Raw genomic sequence first — 17,092 nt, 5'->3', positions numbered from 1 at the left:
ATAAGCTATTAGTGCGAGGCTCGCTCTGCATTAGAAATTAGCAAACACGCCGACATCCGCCATAAAAATCCAAATCGTTGAAAATTCTGACCAAACAGCCATCCACGACCCAATTTATTATGAGGTCGTCTAAGGAGCAAAAGATTGTCGTCGGTTAGGAGATGTGAATTCATGGAGCCAAGGGACTGAAATGGTCATCGAGCTCATCCGATCAACTGGATGAATTTCACCTTGAAGGGGCCCAATCCAAAAGTTTTGGAGGTCATCTCCTGGAACTCTCAAGAACAAGGACCGTCTTACTTGCAAACTCTGCTACTGCGCAAACATAGGTTGCAATTAAAGAGAAATTGCCAGGCCATCACAGTGGCCCGAGGCCAATGCTCCGACTAAGTCAATTTTCTCTTGCAATCACCATGCCGCCATTCACAGAGAGATCTACCCATTCACTTGCGACGCGATGCACAATCCAAGTGATAGACGCGAGCTCGCCCTTGAAAGGCCAGGCCACTTTCCAAGACATCCCCCGATGACACATTGGAACGACAACCGCTGTCGAACCATTCCCAATGTTGTGCCGATCGAGTTGGCACAGAGGCGACCTTAGGGAGCTCCCGCGTAGCAATCGGGATGTGCTTTCGTACCCATCTCTCACAAAAACCAATCTTAGCTGTGAACAAATTTAGAATCCAAGGCTCGTATCCATCGATATCGTTGGCACTGGGTCTATATATTCAAAGGCCACGGAGAGGTTCCGATAAGAGAAGCTCCCCTGCTCGCTCGCACAAACATCCCAAATGCTAGACACAAGCTCCCGCCCTTAGCATCGCTCTCCAGATCGCCGCAATGACACATTGGAACGACAACCGCTGTTGAACAACTCCTGAATTTGTGCCCATGGAGTGAGAAGGACGAGCAAGTTTGGGGAGCCGCGCATGGCAAATGGGCTGCTGCTTCATTCCGCTCTTATATATAGATCCGATGTCATTGATTTCGTTTGGAATCCGAGGCTGCATTCGTCCTTGCTCACACAAGCAATGGCTCTTCTCATCGAATGGTCACGGGGAGCTTCCGATTACAAAGGCTCCCTTGTCACCCGTGATGCGCAGCCCAACTGCTAGACGATGGCTCGCCCTTCAGATCGCTGCCCAGGCAACCACCACAATGGCACCATTGGAACGACAACCGCTGCCGAACCATTCCGAAATTTTTTTGCCAAAGAAGTTGTTGCGAAGAGAACGACTCTGGGGAGAGAGCCCTCGCATAGCAAAATCGGGATGGCTTCACGGCAGCTGGATGGGATTTGAATTCATGGAGCCAAGGGAGTGAAATGGTCATCGAGCTCATCCGATCAACTGGATGAATTTCACCTTGAAGGGGCCCAATCCAGAAGTTCCGGAGGTCATCTCCTGGAACTGTCAAGAACAAAGGCCAATCTTACATGCAAACTCTGCTACTGCGCAAACATAGGTTGCAATTATAGAGAAATTGCAAGGCCGTCACAATGGCCCGAGGCCAATGCTCCGACTACTAAGTCAATTTTCTCTTGCAATCACCATGCCACCGTTCACGGAGAGATCTCCCCATTCACTTGTGACGACGCACAATCCAAGTGCCAGACGCGATCTCGCCCTTGAAAGGCCGCGTTCCAAGACATCCCGATGACACATTGGAACGACAACCGCTGTCAAACCATTCCCAATGTTGTGCCGATCGAGTTGGCACAGAGGCAATCTTAGGGAGCTCCCGCGAATCGATCGGGAAGTGCTTTCGTACCCATCTCTCACAAAAACCAATGTTAGCTGAACAATTTTAGAATCCAAGGCTCGTATCCATCGATATCGTCAGCACTGGGTCTATATTCAAAGGCCGCGGAGAGGTTCCGATAAGAGAAGCTCACCTGCTCTCTTGCACAAACATCCCCAAATGCTAGACGCAAGCTCCCGCCCTTAGCATCGCTCTCCAGATCACCGCAATGACACATTGGAACGACAACCACTGTCGAACAACTCCCGAATTTGTGCCGATGGAGTGAGAAAGAAGAGCCAGATCGGGTCGACGAAAACGGCTAAGCCAGATCGGGTCGGCCAGCATGGCTCGGCCACCATTTTTCGTCGAGAGCTTTCGATATTAAAGCTCCCATGTAGCCGCGATAAGTACACCATGACAAATTGCTAGAGCGCCAAGCACCCATAGCAAATTGCCATTATACCAAGCAACGCCGGAGTGCTAGACAAGGGCTCACATTTAGATCAAGTTTTAAAACCACCAAAAAACACACGCCATGGATCGGCAACCGCTGCCTCACCTTTTCCAAAATTGAGTCATCGCAAAACATGATCTAAAGGAGAGCCGAGGAAAAGCACTGAGATCTCTTCATGCCCCTTTCATTCATTCAACATCGGCATACACCGTTTGCAAACCCAACAATCTGATCCGCCTAGACACCAATGTTGAATGAATGAAAGGGGCACGGGAGAGGCTCGCGGCAACAACCTCTCCTATATAAGCTATTAGTGCGAGGCTCGCTCTGCATTAGAAATCTGCGACAGCATGGACAAAATCCTTAAAAATCCAATTAAATGAAAAATGTGACCAAACAGCCATCCACGACACCGTTTTTGGAGTTCGCCCAGATCGGCTCGGCCAGAATGGCTCGCCTAGATCGGTTCGGCCAGCATGGCTCGGCTAGATCGGCTTGGCCAGCATGGTGACTTGCTGACTCGGTGAGATTACTTCGAACTGTCAAGAACAAAGGCCAATCTAACATGCAAACTCTGCTACTGCGCAAACATAGGTTGCAATTATAGAGAAATTGCAAGGCTGTCACAATGGCCCGAGGCCAATGCTCTGACTACTAAGTCAATTTTCTCTTGCAATCGCCATGCCGCCGTTCACAGAGAGATCTCCCCATTCACTTGTGACGACGCATAATTCAAGTGCTAGACGCGAGCTCGCCCTTGAAAGGCCGCGTTCCAAGACATCCCGATGACACATTGGAACGACAACCGCTGTCGAACCATTCCCAATGTTGTGCCGATCGAGTTGGCACAGAGGCGATCTTAGGGAACTCCCGCGTATTGATCAGGAAGTGCTTTCGTACCCATCTCTCACAAAAACCAATGTTAGCTGAACAATTTTATAATCCAAGGCTCGTATCCATCGATATCGTCGGCACTGGGCCTATATTCAAAGGCCACGGAGAGGTTCCGATGAGAGAAGCTCCCCTGCTCGCTTGCACAAACATCCCCAAATGCTAGATGCAAGCTCCCGCACTTAGCATCGCTCTCCAGATCACCGCAATGACACATTGGAACAACAACCGCTGTCGAACAACTCCCGAATTTGTGCCAATGGAGTGAGAAACGAGAGCCAGATCGGGTCGACGAAAACGGCTAAGCCAGATCGGGTCGGCCAGCATGGCTCGGCCACCATTTTTCGCCGAGAGCTTTCGATATTAAAGCTCCCATGTAGCCGCGATAAGTACACCATGACAAATTGCTAGAGCGCCGAGCACCCATAGCAAATTGCCATTATACCAAGCAACGCCGGAGTGCTAGACAAGGCCTCACGTTTAGATCAAGTTTTAAAACCACCAAAAACACACGCCATGGATCGGCAACCGCTGCCTCACCTTTTCCAAAATTGAGTCATCGCAAAACATGATCTAAAGGAGAGCCGAGGAAAAGCACTGAGATCGCTTCATGCCCATTTCATTCATTCAACATCGGCATACACCGTTTGAAAACCCAACAATCCGATCCGCCTAGACACCAATGTTGAATGAATGAAAGGGGCACGGGAGAGGCTCGCGGCAACAACCTCTCCTATATAAGCTATTAGTGTGAGGCTCGCTCTGCATTAGAAATCTGCGATAGCGCGGACAACTCCCTTAAAAATCCAATTCAATGAAAAATGTGACCAAACAGCCATCCACGACACCGTTTTTGGAGCTCGCCCAGATCGGCTCGGCCAGAATGGCTCGGCCAGATCGGCTCGGCCAGCATGGTGACTTGCTGACTTGGTGAGAGTACTTCGAACTGTCAAGAACAAAGGCCAATCTAACGTGCAAACTCTGCTACTGCGCAAACATAGGTTGCAATTATAGAGAAATTGCAAGGCCATCACAATGGCCCGAGGCCAATGCTCCGACTACTAAGTCAATTTTCTCTTGCAATCGCACATGCCGCCGTTCACAGAGAGATCTCCCCAATCACTTGTGACGACGCACAATCCAAGTGCTAGATGCGAGCTCGCCCTTGAAAGGCCGCGTTCCAAGACATCCCGATGACACATTGGAACGACAACCGCTGTCGAACCATTCCCAATGTTGTGCCGATCGAGTTGGCACAGAGGCAACCAAACAGCCATCCACGACACCATTTTTGGAGATCGGCCAGATCGGCTCGGCCAGCATGGCTCGGCCAGCACGGCTCGGCCAGCATGGCTCGGCCAGAATGGCTCGCCCAGATCGGCTCGGCCAGCAAGGCTCGGTCAGAACGGCTCGCCCAGATCGGCTCGCCCAGATCGGCTCGGCCAGCATGGCTCGGCCAGAACGGCTCGGCCAGAACGGCTCGGCCAGCATGGCTCGGCCAGAACGGGTCGCCCAGATCGGCTCGCCCAGAACGGGTCGCCCAGATCGGCTCGGCCAGAATGGCTCGCCCAGATCGGCTCGGCCAGCATGGCTTGCCCAGAACGGCTCGGCCAGATCGGGTCGGCCAGAATGGCTCGCCCAGATCGGCTCGGCCAGATCAGCTCGGCCAGCATGGTGACTTGCTGACTTGGTGAGAGTACTTCGAACTGTCAAGAACAAAGGCCAATCTAACGTGCAAACTCTGCTACTGCGCAAACATAGGTTGCAATTATAGAGAAATTGCAAGGCCGTCACAATGGCCCGAGGCCAATGCTCTGACTACTAAGTCAATTTTCTCTTGCAATTGCACATGCCGCCGTTCACAGAGAGATCTCCCCAATCACTTGTCACGACGCACAATCCAAGTGCTAGACGCGAGCTCGCCCTTGAAAGGCCGCGTTCCAAGACATCCCGATGACACATTGGAACGACAACCGCTGTCAAACCATTCCCAATGTTGTGCCGATCAAGTTGGCACAGAGGCGACCAAACAGCCATCCACGACACCGTTTTTGGAGATCGGCCAGATCGGCTCGGCCAGCATGGCTCGGCCAGAACGGCTCGGCCAGCATGGCTCGGCCAGAACGGCTCGCCCAGATCGGCTCGGCCAGCAAGGCTCGGCCAGAACGGCTCGCCCAGAACGGCTCGGCCAGCATGGCTCGGCCAGAACGGCTCGACCAGAACGGCTCGCCCAGATCGGCTCGGCCAGAACGGCTCGGCCAGAACGGGTCGCCCAGATCGGCTCGGCCAGAATGGCTCGCCCAGATCAGCTCGGCCAGCATGGCTTGCCCAGAACGGCTCGGCCAGATCGGGTCGGCCAGAATGGCTCGCCCAGATCGGCTCGGCCAGAATGGCTCGGCCAAATCGGGACGGTGACTTGATGAACGGACTTAGAGATTCGACTTGGTGGGCCGACCTGGCGGGGTGACTTGATGAACGCACTTGAACGGTCGACTTGGTGGGGTGACTCTATGAACGGACCTAAAGAGTTGACTTGGTGAGATTACTTGGCAGGGTGACTCGATGAAAGGACTTAAAGAGTCGACTTGGTGAGAGTACTTGGTGGGGCGACTTGATGAACGCACTTGAAGAATCGACTTGGTTAGAGTACTTGGTGGGGCGACTTGATGAACGGACTCAAAGAGTCGACTTGGTGAGAGTACCTGCTGGCTCGACTTGATGAGCAGACTTAAAGAGTCAACTTGGTGAGAGTACTTGGCGGGCTGAACTGATGAACGAACATAAAGAGTCGGCTTGGTGGGAGTACTTGGTGGGCCGACCTGGTGGGGTGACTTTATGGACGGACTTAAAGAGTCGACTTGGTTAGATTACTTGTTCTGGTGACTTGATGAACGGACTTGAAGAGTCGACTTGGTGGGGTGACTTGCTGAAAGGACTTAAAGGGTCGACTTGGTGAGAGTACTTGGCGGAGCGACTTGATGAACGGACTTAAAGGGTCGACTTGGCGGGGTGACTCGATGAACGGACCTAAAGAGTTGACTTGGTGAGAGTACTTGGCAGGGTGAACTGATGAACGGACTTAAAGAGTCGACTTGGTGGGAGTACTTGGTGGGCCGACTTGATGAACGGACTTATAGAGTCGACTTGGTGAGAGTAGTTGTTCTGGCGACTTGATGAACGGACTTAAAGAGTCGGCTTGGCGAGGTGACTTGATGAAAGGACTTAAACAGTCAACTTGGTCGGGTGACTCGATGAACGAACTTAGAGGGTCGACTTTGCGGGGTGACTTGATGAACGGACCTAAAGAGTTGACTTGGTGAGAGTACTCGGTGGGGTGACCTGATGAACAGACTTAGAGAGTCGACTTGGTGAGAGTCCTTGGTAAGCCGACCTGGTTGGGTGACTTCGTGAACTGACTTAAAGAGTCGACTTGGTGGGAGTACTTGGTGGGGTGACTTGATGAACGGACTTCAAGGGTCGACTTGGCGAGGTGACTTGATGAATGGTCCTAAAGAGTTGACTTGGTGAGAGTACTTGGTGTGGTGACTTGATGAAAAGACTTAAAGAGTCGAATTGGTGAGAGTACTTGGTGGGGTGACTTGATGAACGCACTTGAAGGGTCGACTTGGTGGGGTGACTTTATGAACGGACCTAAAGAGTTGACGTGGTGAGAGTGCTTGGTGGGGTGACTTGATGAACATAGTTAAAGAGTCGACTTGGTGAGAGTAGTTGGTCGGGTGACTTGATGAACGCACTCGAAGAATCGACTTGGTTAGAGTACTTGGTGGGGTGACTTGATGAACGGACTTAAAGATTCGACTTGGTGGGCCGACCTGGCGGGGTGACTTGATGAACGGACTTAGAGAGTCGACTTGGTGAGAGTACTTGGTGACTTGGTGGGCCGACCTGGCCGGGTGACTTGATGAACAAACTTCAAAAGTCGACTTGGCGAGAGTACTCGGTGGGCTGACCTGGTCACGTGACTTGATGAACGGACTTAAAGAGTCGACTTGGTGGGCCGACTTGGCCGGGTGACTTGATGACCGAACTTAAAGAGTCAACTTGGTGGGTCGAACTAGCGGGGTGACTTGGTGAGAGTACTTGGTGGGCTGACCTGGCAGGGTGACTTGATGAACGAACTTAGAGAGTCGACTTTGTGAGAGTACTTGGTGGGTCGAACTGGCAGGGTGACTTGATGAACGAACTTAAAGAGTCGACCTGGTGAGAGAACTTGGTGGGCCGAGATGGTGGGGTGAATTGATGAACGAACCTAAAGAGTCGACTTTGTGAGAGTACTTGGTGGGCCGACCTGGCGGGGTGAGTTGATGACCGAACTTAAAGGGTCGACTTGGTGAGAGTAGTTGGTGGGCCGACCTGGCGGGGCGACTTGATGAATGAACTTAAAGAGTCGACTTGGTGAGAGTACTCGGTGGGGTGACCTGATAAACAAACCTAAAGAGTCGACCTGGTGAGAGTACTTGGTGGGCCGACCTGGCGGGGTGACTTGGTAAGCAAACTTAAAGAGTCGACTTGGTGAGAGTAGTTTGTGGGCTGACCTGGCGGGGTGACTTGATGAAAAAACTTAAAGAGACGACCTGGTGGGCCGACTTGGCAGAGTGACTTCATGAGCGAACTTAAAGAGTCCACTTGGTGGGCCGACCTGGCGGGGTGACTTGATGAACGAACTTAAAGAGTCGACTTGGTGAGAGTAATTTGTGGGCTGACCTGGCGGGGTGACTTGATGAATGAACTTAAAGAGTCGACTTGGTGGGGTGACTTGATGAACGCACTTGAAGGGTCGACTTGGTGGGGTGACTCTATGAACGGACCTAAAGAGTTGACTTGGTGAGAGTACTTGGTGGGGTGACTCGATGAAAGGACTTAAAGAGTCGACTTGGTGAGAGTACTTGGTGGCTCGACTTTATGAGCAGACTTAAAGAGTCCACTTGGTGAGAGTGGGCCTAACGGGGCGATGTGGTGGGGCGACTTGGCGAGTGGTATTTGAGAGCCGACGTGGTAAGGCGACTCGGCGAGTTGGTTCGTTGAGATGACATGGTGAGCTGACTTGGCGAGTCGACCTGGCGAGCGAACTTAAAGAGTCGACTTGGCAACGTACTCGAGTCGACTTGGTGAGGCGACCTGGCGAGCGGGCTCAAAGAGTCAACATGGTGAGGCGACTCATTGAGTCAACATGGTGAGGCGACTCATTGAGTCAACATGGTGAGGCGACTCATGGTGAGGAGCTATCCTTGAGGCGACTTGGTGGGCCTACTTGATTAGTCGACTTGGTGAGCCGACCTGACGAGCTGACACGGTGAGCGGGCTTAAAGAGGCGATGACTTGGTGGGGTAACTCGGCAAGCCAACTTATCGAGGCGAGATGGTGAGTCGACTTGGTGAGCGCACTTAAAGAGTCAACTTCGTGAGGTGACTCGGCGAGTTAGCCCGCTGATGCGACTTGGGCGGGCCGACCTGGCGAACGAACTTAAAGAGGTGACTTGGGCAGGCTGACCTGGTGAGCCAACTTAAAGAGTTGACTTGGCAACGTACTTGAACAACCGACTTGGTGAGCTGACATGGTGAGTGGGCTTAGAGAAGCAACTCGGCGGGGCGACTTGATGAACGGACTTAAAGGGTCGACTTGGCGAGGTGACTCGATGAAGGGACCTAAAGAGTTGACTTGGTGAGAGTACTTGGCGGGGTAAACTGATGAACAGACTTAGAGAGTCGACTTGGTGAGAGTACTTGATGGGCCGACCTGGCTGGGTGACTTGATGAACAAACTTAAAGAGTCGACTTGGCGAGAGTACTCGGTGGGCTGACCTGGTCACGTGACTTGATGAACGGACTTAAAGAGTCGACTTGGTGGGCCGACTTGGCCGGGTGACTTGATGAACGAACTTAAAGAGTCGACTTGGTGGGTCAAACTAGCGGGGTGACTTGGTGAGAGTACTTGGTGGGCTGACCTGGCAGGGTGACTTGATGAACGAACTTAGAGAGTCGACTTTGTGAGAGTACTTGGTGGGTCGAACTGGCGGGGTGACTTGATGATCGAACTTAAAGAGTCGACCTGGTGAGAGAACTTGGTGGGCCGAGCTGGCGGGGTGAATTGATGAACGAACCTAAAGAGTCGACTTTGTGAGAGTACTTGGTGGGCCGACCTGGCGGGGTGAGTTGATGACCGAACTTAAAGGGTCGACTTGGTGAGAGTAGTTGGTGGGCCGACCTGGCGGGGCGACTTGATGAACGAACTTAAAGAGTCGACTTGGTGAGAGTACTCGGTGGGGTGACCTGATGAACAAACCTAAAGAGTCGACCTGGTGAGAGTACTTGGTGGGCCGACCTGGCGGGGTGACTTGGTGAGCAAACTTAAAGAGTCGACTTGGTGAGAGTAGTTGGTGGGCTGACCTGGCGGGGTGACTTGATGAACGAACTTAAAGAGTCGACCTGGTGGGCCGACTTGGCAGAGTGGCTTCATGAACGAACTTAAAGAGTCCACTTGGTGGGCCGACCTGGCGGGGTGACTTGATGAACGAACTTAAAGAGTCGACTTGGTGAGAGTAATTTGTGGGCTGACCTGGCGGGGTGACTTGATGAATGAACTTAAAGAGTCAACTTGGTGGGGTGACTTGATGAATGCACTTGAAGGGTCGACTTGGTGGGGTGACTCTATGAACGGACCTAAAGAGTTGACTTGGTTAGAGTACTTGGTGGTGTGACTCGATGAAAGGACTTAAAGAGTCGACTTGGTGAGAGTACTTGGTGGCTCGACTTTATGAGCAGACTTAAAGAGTCCACTTGGTGAGAGTGGGCCTAACGGGGCGATGTGGTGAGTGGGCCTAACGGGGCGAGTTGGTGGGGCGACTTGGCGAGTGGTATTAGAGAGCCGACATGGTGAGGCGACTCGGCGAGTTGGTTAGTTGAGATGACATGGTGAGCTGACTTGGCGAGTCGACCTGGCGAGCGAACTTAAAGAGTCGACTTGGCAATGTACTCGAGTCGACTTGGTGAGGCGACCTGGCGAGCGGGCTCAAAGAGTCAACATGGTGAGGCGACTCATGGTGAGGAGCTATCCTTGAGGCGACTTGGTGGGCCTACTTGATTAGTCGACTTGGTGAGCCGACCTGACGAGCTGACACGGTGAGCGGGCTTAAAGAGGCGACGACTTGGTGGGGTAACTCGGCAAGCCAACTTATCGAGGCGAGATGGTGAGTCGACTTGGTGAGCGCACTTAAAGAGTCAACTTCGTGAGGTGACTCGGCGAGTTAGCCCGCTGATACGACTTGGGCGGGCTGACCTGGCGAACGAACTTAAAGAGGCGACTTGGCCGGGCTGACCTGGTGAGCGAACTTAAAGAGTTGACTTGGCAACATACTTGAACAACCGACTTGGTGAGCTGACATGGTGAGTGGGCTTAGAGAAGCAACTCGTCGGGGCGACTTGATGAACGGACTTAAAGGGTCAACTTGGCGGGGTGACTCGATGAACGGACCTAAAGAGTTGACTTGGTGAGAGTACTTGGCGGGGTGAACTGATGAACGGACTTAAAGAGTCGACTTGGTGGGAGTACTTGGTGGGCCGACTTGATGAACGGACTTATAGAGTCGACTTGGTGAGAGTAGTTGTTCTGGCGACTTGATGAACGGACTTAAAGAGTCAGCTTGGCGGGGTGACTTGATGAAAGGACTTAAACAGTCGACTTGGTCGGGTGACTCGATGAACGAACTTAGAGGGTCGACTTTGCGGGGTGACTTGATGAACGGACCTAAAGAGTTGACTTGGTGAGAGTACTCAGTGGGGTGACCTGATGAACAGACTTAGAGAGTCGACTTGGTGAGAGTACTTGGTGGGCCGACCTGGCCGGGTGACTTGATGAACAAACTTAAAGAGTCGACTTGGCGAGAGTACTCGGTGGGCTGACCTGGTCACGTGACTTGATGAACGGACTTAAAGAGTCGACTTGGTGGGCCGACTTGGCCGGGTGACTTGATGAACGAACTTAAAGAGTCGACTTGGTGGGTCGAACTAGCATGGTGACTTGGTGAGAGTACTTGGTGGGCTGACCTGGCAGGGTGACTTGATGAACGAACTTAGAGAGTCGACTTTGTGAGAGTACTTGGTGGGTCGAACTGGCGGGGTGACTTGATGAACGAACTTAAAGAGTCGACCTGGTGAGAGAACTTGGTGGGCTGAGCTGGCGGGGTGAATTGATGAACGAACCTAAAGAGTCGACTTTGTGAGAGTACTTGGTGGGCCGACCTGGCGGGGTGAGTTGATGACCGAACTTAAAGGGTCGACTTGGTGAGAGTAGTTGGTGGGCCGACCTGGCAGGGCGACTTGATGAACGAACTTAAAGAGTCGACTTGGTGAGAGTACTCGGTGGGGTGACCTGATCAACAAACCTAAAGAGTCGACCTGGTGAGAGTACTTGGTGGGCCGACCTGGCAGGGTGACTTGGTGAGCAAACTTAAAGAGTCGACTTGGTGAGAGTAGTTGGTGGGCTGACCTGGCGGGGTGACTTGATGAACGAACTTAAAGAGTCGACCTGGTGGGCCGACTTGGCAGAGTGGCTTCATGCACGAACTTAAAGAGTCCACTTAGTGGGCCGACCTGGTGGGGTGACTTGATGAACGAACTTAAAGAGTCGACTTGGTGAGAGTAATTTGTGGGCTGACCTGGCGGGGTGACTTGATGAATGAACTTAAAGAGTCGACTTGGTGGGGTGACTTGATGAACGCACTTGAAGGGTCAACTTGGTGGGGTGACTCTATGAACGGACCTAAAGAGTTGACTTGGTGAGAGTACTTGGTGGGGTGACTCGATGAAAGGACTTAAAGAGTCAACTTGGTGAGAGTACTTGGTGGCTCGACTTTATGAGCAGACTTAAAGAGTCCACTTGGTGAGAGTGGGCCTAACGGGGCGATGTGGTGAGTGGGCCTAACGGGGCGAGTTGGTGGGGTGACTTGGCGAGTGGTATTAGAGAGCCGACGTGGTGAGGCGACTCGACGAGTTGGTTCGTTGAGATGACATGGTGAGCTGACTTGGCGAGTCGACCTGGCGAGCGAACTTAAAGAGTCAACTTGGCAACGTACTCGAGTCGACTTGGTGAGGCGACCTGGCGAGCGGGCTCAAAGAGTCAACATGGTGAGGCGACTCATTGAGTCAACATGGTGAGGCGACTCATGGTGAGGAGCTATCCTTGAGGCGACTTGGTGGGCCTACTTGATTAGTCGACTTGGTGAGCCGACCTGACGAGCTGACACGGTGAGCGGGCTTAAAGAGGCGATGACTTGGTGGGGTAACTCGGCAAGCCAACTTATCGAGGTGAGATGGTGAGTCGAATTGGTGAGCTCACTTAAAGAGTCAACTTTGTGAGGTGACTCGGCGAGTTAGCCCGCTGATGCGACTTGGGCGGGCCGACCTGGTGAACGAACTTAAAGAGGCGACTTGGGCGGGCTGACCTTGTGAGCGAACTTAAAGAGTTGACTTGGCAATGTACTTGAACAACCGACTTGGTGAGCTGACATGGTGAGTGGGTTTAGAGAAGCAACTCGGCGGGGCGACTTGATGAACGGACTTAAAGGGTCGACTTGGCGGGGTGACTCGATGAACGGACCTAAAGAGTTGACTTGGTGAGAGTACTTGGCGGGGTGAACTGATGAATGGACTTAAAGAGTCGACTTGGTGGGAGTACTTGGTGGGCCGACTTGATGAACGGACTTATAGAGTCGACTTGGTGAGAGTAGTTGTTCTGGCGACTTGATGAACAGACTTAAAGAGTCGGCTTGGCGGGGTGACTTGATGAAAGGACTTAAACAGTCGACTTGGTCGGGTGACTCGATGAACGAACTTAGAGGGTCGACTTTGCGGGGTGACTTGATGAACGGACCTAAAGAGTTGACTTGGTGAGAGTACTCAGTGGGGTGACCTGATGAACAGACTTAGAGAGTCGACTTGGTGAGAGTACTTGGTGGGCCGACCTGGCCGGGTGACTTGATGAACAAACTTAAAGAGTCGACTTGGCGAGAGTACTCGGTGGGCTGACCTGGTCACGTGACTTGATGAACGGACTTAAAGAGTCGACTTGGTAGGCCGACTTGGCCGGGTGACTTGATGAACGAACTTAAAGAGTCGACTTGGTGGGTCGAACTAGCGGGGTGACTTGGTGAGAGTACTTGGTGGGCTGACCTGGCAGGGTGACTTGATGAACGAACTTAGAGAGTCGACTTTGTGAGAGTACTTGGTGGGTCGAACTGGCGGGGTGACTTGATGAACGAACTTAAAGAGTCGACCTGGTGAGAGAACTTGGTGGGCCGAGCTGGCAGGGTGAATTGATGAACGAACCTAAAGAGTCGACTTTGTGAGAGTACTTGGTGGGCCGACCTGGCGGGGTGAGTTGATGACCGAACTTAAAGGGTCGACTTGGTGAGAGTAGTTGGTGGGCCGACCTGGCGGGGCGACTTGATGAACGAACTTAAAGAGTCGACTTGGTGAGAGTACTCGGTGGGGTGACCTGATGAACAAACCTAAAGAGTCGACCTGGTGAGAGTACTTGGTGGGCCGACCTGGCGGGGTGACTTGGTGAGCAAACTTAAAGAGTCGACTTGGTGAGAGTAGTTGGTGGGCTGACCTGGCGGGGTGACTTGATGAACGAACTTAAAGAGTCGACCTGGTGGGCCGACTTGGTAGAGTGGCTTCATGGACGAACTTAAAGAGTCCACTTGGTGGGCCGACCTGGCGGGGTGACTTGATGAACGAACTTAAAGAGTCGACTTGGTGAGAGTAATTTGTGGGCTGACCTGGCGGGGTGACTTGATGAATGAACTTAAAGAGTCGACTTGGTGGGGTGACTTGATGAACGCACTTGAAGGGTCGACTTGGTGGGGTGACTCTATGAACGGACCTAAAGAGTTGACTTGGTGAGAGTACTTGGTGGGGTGACTTGATGAAAGGACTTAAAGAGTCGACTTGGTGAGAGTACTTGGTGGCTCGACTTTATGAGCAGACTTAAAGAGTCCACTTGGTGAGAGTGGGCCTAACGGGGCGATGTGGTGAGTGGGCCTAACGGGGCGAGTTGGTGGGGCGACTTGGCGAGTGGTATTAGAGAGCCGACGTGGTGAGGCGACTCAGCGAGTTGGTTCGTTGAGATGACATGGTGAGCTGACTTGGCGAGTCGACCTGGCGAGCGAACTTAAAGAGTTGACTTGGCAACGTACTCGAGTCAACTTGGTGAGGCGACCTGGCGAGCGGGCTCAAAGAGTCAACATGGTGAGGCAACTCATTGAGTCAACATGGTGAGGCGACTCATGGTGAGGAGCTATCCTTGAGGCGACTTGGTGGGCCTACTTGATTAGTCGACTTGGTGAGCCGACCTGACGAGCTGACACGGTGAGTGGGCTTAAAGAGGCAACGACTTGGTGGGGTAACTCGGCAAGCCAACTTATCAAGGCGAGATGGTGAGTCGACTTGGTGAGCTGACTTGGTGAGCGCACTTAAAGAGTCAACTTCGTGAGGTGACTCGACGAGTTAGCCTGCTGATGCGACTTGGGCGGGCCGACCTGGCGAACGAACTTAAAGAGGCGACTTGGGCGGGCTGACCTGGTGAGCGAACTTAAAGAGTTGACTTGGCAACGTACTTGAACAACCGACTTGGTGAGCTGACATGGTGAGTGGGCTTAGAGAAGCAACTCAGTGGGGCAACTTGGCGAGCACACCTGCTGGGGCAAGGTGGTAAAACGACTATGTGATTCGACTTGGTGAGCTGACTTAGGGAGCTGAGTTGGTGAGCGAACTTAAGGGGTCGACTTGGTGAGGCAACCTGAATAGTCGACTCGGTGAGGTGACTTGGGGAGCCGACATGGTGAGCGGTCTTAAAGAAGAGGCGACCTGGTGGGGCAACCTGGTGAGGCAAGACGATAAGTCATCTTGGTGAGCCGGCTTGACGAGCTGTGAGTGGACTTAAAGAGTCAATTCTTGATTTGGCAAAGACCACATGGTTAGATGACTTGGTGAGCCGACCTGGCTAGCAAAATTGGCAAGCAAACTTATAGAATCGACTTGCTGTCCCCAGCCATGATCGCACGCCTGGGTCGACCCAACTTGGGTCACCCAACTAGGTCAACCCATCTCCGTCGCCCCAGCCTCGGGCAACCCGACTGGGTCGCCAGAGTGGGTCGACGAGGGGAAAAAAAACAAAAAACAAAAAAAATCATGGGAGGCCCTGTACAGCAAAAAGCGCTAAATTTTGGGCATTACAAAAAAAAGAAAAAAAAAAACAAGTTACCCGCTTTTGGATCACGCACAAGTTTCAGTTCACGTATTGCCGAGCCGACTCGAGGCATTACGCCTAGCTAGCCAGATTCGAGGTAGGCTAGCCGAAACGATCCGATTTGAGAATTTTCTTTATAAAAAGAGATCATGATAGGCCTCGTAAGGCAAAAAAGAATGAAATTTTGGGAGTTCAAAAAAAAAGCGTTACCCGGTTTTGGATCGCGCACAGGGCTCGGGTCACGTAGCATCGAGGTTCCTTGGGTGACATGATTCGAGCGAAAAGTCGACGGTGGCATGAGTCGTGCAAAAACATTGGAGGCCATTAAGGCTCGAGGCACTTCGAGTCGAGGTTGCCGAGGCGGGTCGGGTTGAAAACTTTGGGCGTTAACCAAAAAGAAAAAGGTAACCGCTTTTGGATCATGTACACGGCTCGGGGCACTTAGAATCAAGTCGAGCACGGTGACATGAGTCGTGCGAAAAATTTGGAGACGACTCGAGTCGGGGCATCCGACTCTATTCGAGTTCAAAACTTTGGGACTTGACAAAAAAAAGAAAAGAGAAAAAGTTACCCGGTTTTGGATCACGTAAGTGACTCGGGCCACTCAGAATCAAGGCGAGTGCGATTACATGAGTCGAGCAAAAAAAAAAATGGAGGCGGTTAAGGCTCGAGGCAATTCGAGTCGAGGTAGCTGAGTCGATTCAAAAACTTTGGCCGTTAGCCAGAAAAAGAGTTAATCGCTCTTGGATCACGTACATGACTTGGGGCGCATAGAATCAAGTCAAGCACGGTGACATGAGTGGTTCAAAAAAATTGCAGGCGATTAAGGCTCGAGGCGATTTGAGTTGGGGTTGCTGACATGATTCGGGTTGAAATCTTTGGGTGTTAACCAAAGAAGGAAGAAGTTACCCGCTTTTGGATCACGTACATGACTCGGGGCACCAAGTCGAGCACGGTGACATGAGTCCTGTGAAAAAACTGGAGGCGGTTAAGGCTCGAGGCGATACGAGTCGGGGTCGCCGACACAATTTGGGTTGAAAACTTTGGGCGTTAACCCAAAAAAAGAGTTGACCGCCTTTGGATCACGCACATGACTCGGCGCACTTAGAATCATGTCGAGCACGGTGACATGAGTCGTGCAAAAAAATTGGAGGCGGTTAAGGCTCGACGTGATTCGAGTCGGGGTTCGGGTAATTGGGGCGATTCGTGTCGGGGTTGCCGACATGGTTCGAGTTGAAAACTTTGGGCATTAACCCCCCCAAAAAAAAAGGTTGACCTCTTTTGGACCACGTACATGACTCGGGGCACTTAGAATCAAGTCAAGCACGGTGACATGGGTTGTGCGAAAAATTCGGAGGCGATTCGAGTCGGGGTAGCCAACTCGATTTGAGTTCAAAACTTTGGGCGTTAACCAAAAAAATAAGTTGACCGGTTTTGGATCACGTACATGAGTCGTCTGCCCTCACGAAAATTACAAAACCCGGGGACCCGCCTGGAATTTGCAGTCGGAAGATTTTTCTACCCTCACGAAAATTTACAAACCCCACCCGCTCGAAATTTGGACTTGGAAGTTTTTTCCGCCCTCGCGAAATTTACAAACCCCACCCGCTCGAAATTTGGCACTTGGAAATTACGAAACCCCGCCTGCCCGGAATTTGGACTTGGAAGATTTTTCCGCCCTCACAGAAATTGCAAACCCGACCCACATGGAAAACTTTTTCGCACTTGCGGAAA

Source organism: Cupressus sempervirens, chromosome 1 (assembly GCF_028749045.1).
Source record: "Cupressus sempervirens isolate cs-2001-9-10 chromosome 1, ASM2874904v1, whole genome shotgun sequence".
Classification (NCBI taxonomy): Eukaryota; Viridiplantae; Streptophyta; class Pinopsida; order Cupressales; family Cupressaceae; genus Cupressus; species Cupressus sempervirens.
The sequence above is the reverse complement of the archived record's forward strand: the minus strand, read 5'-3'. Positions refer to the sequence as shown.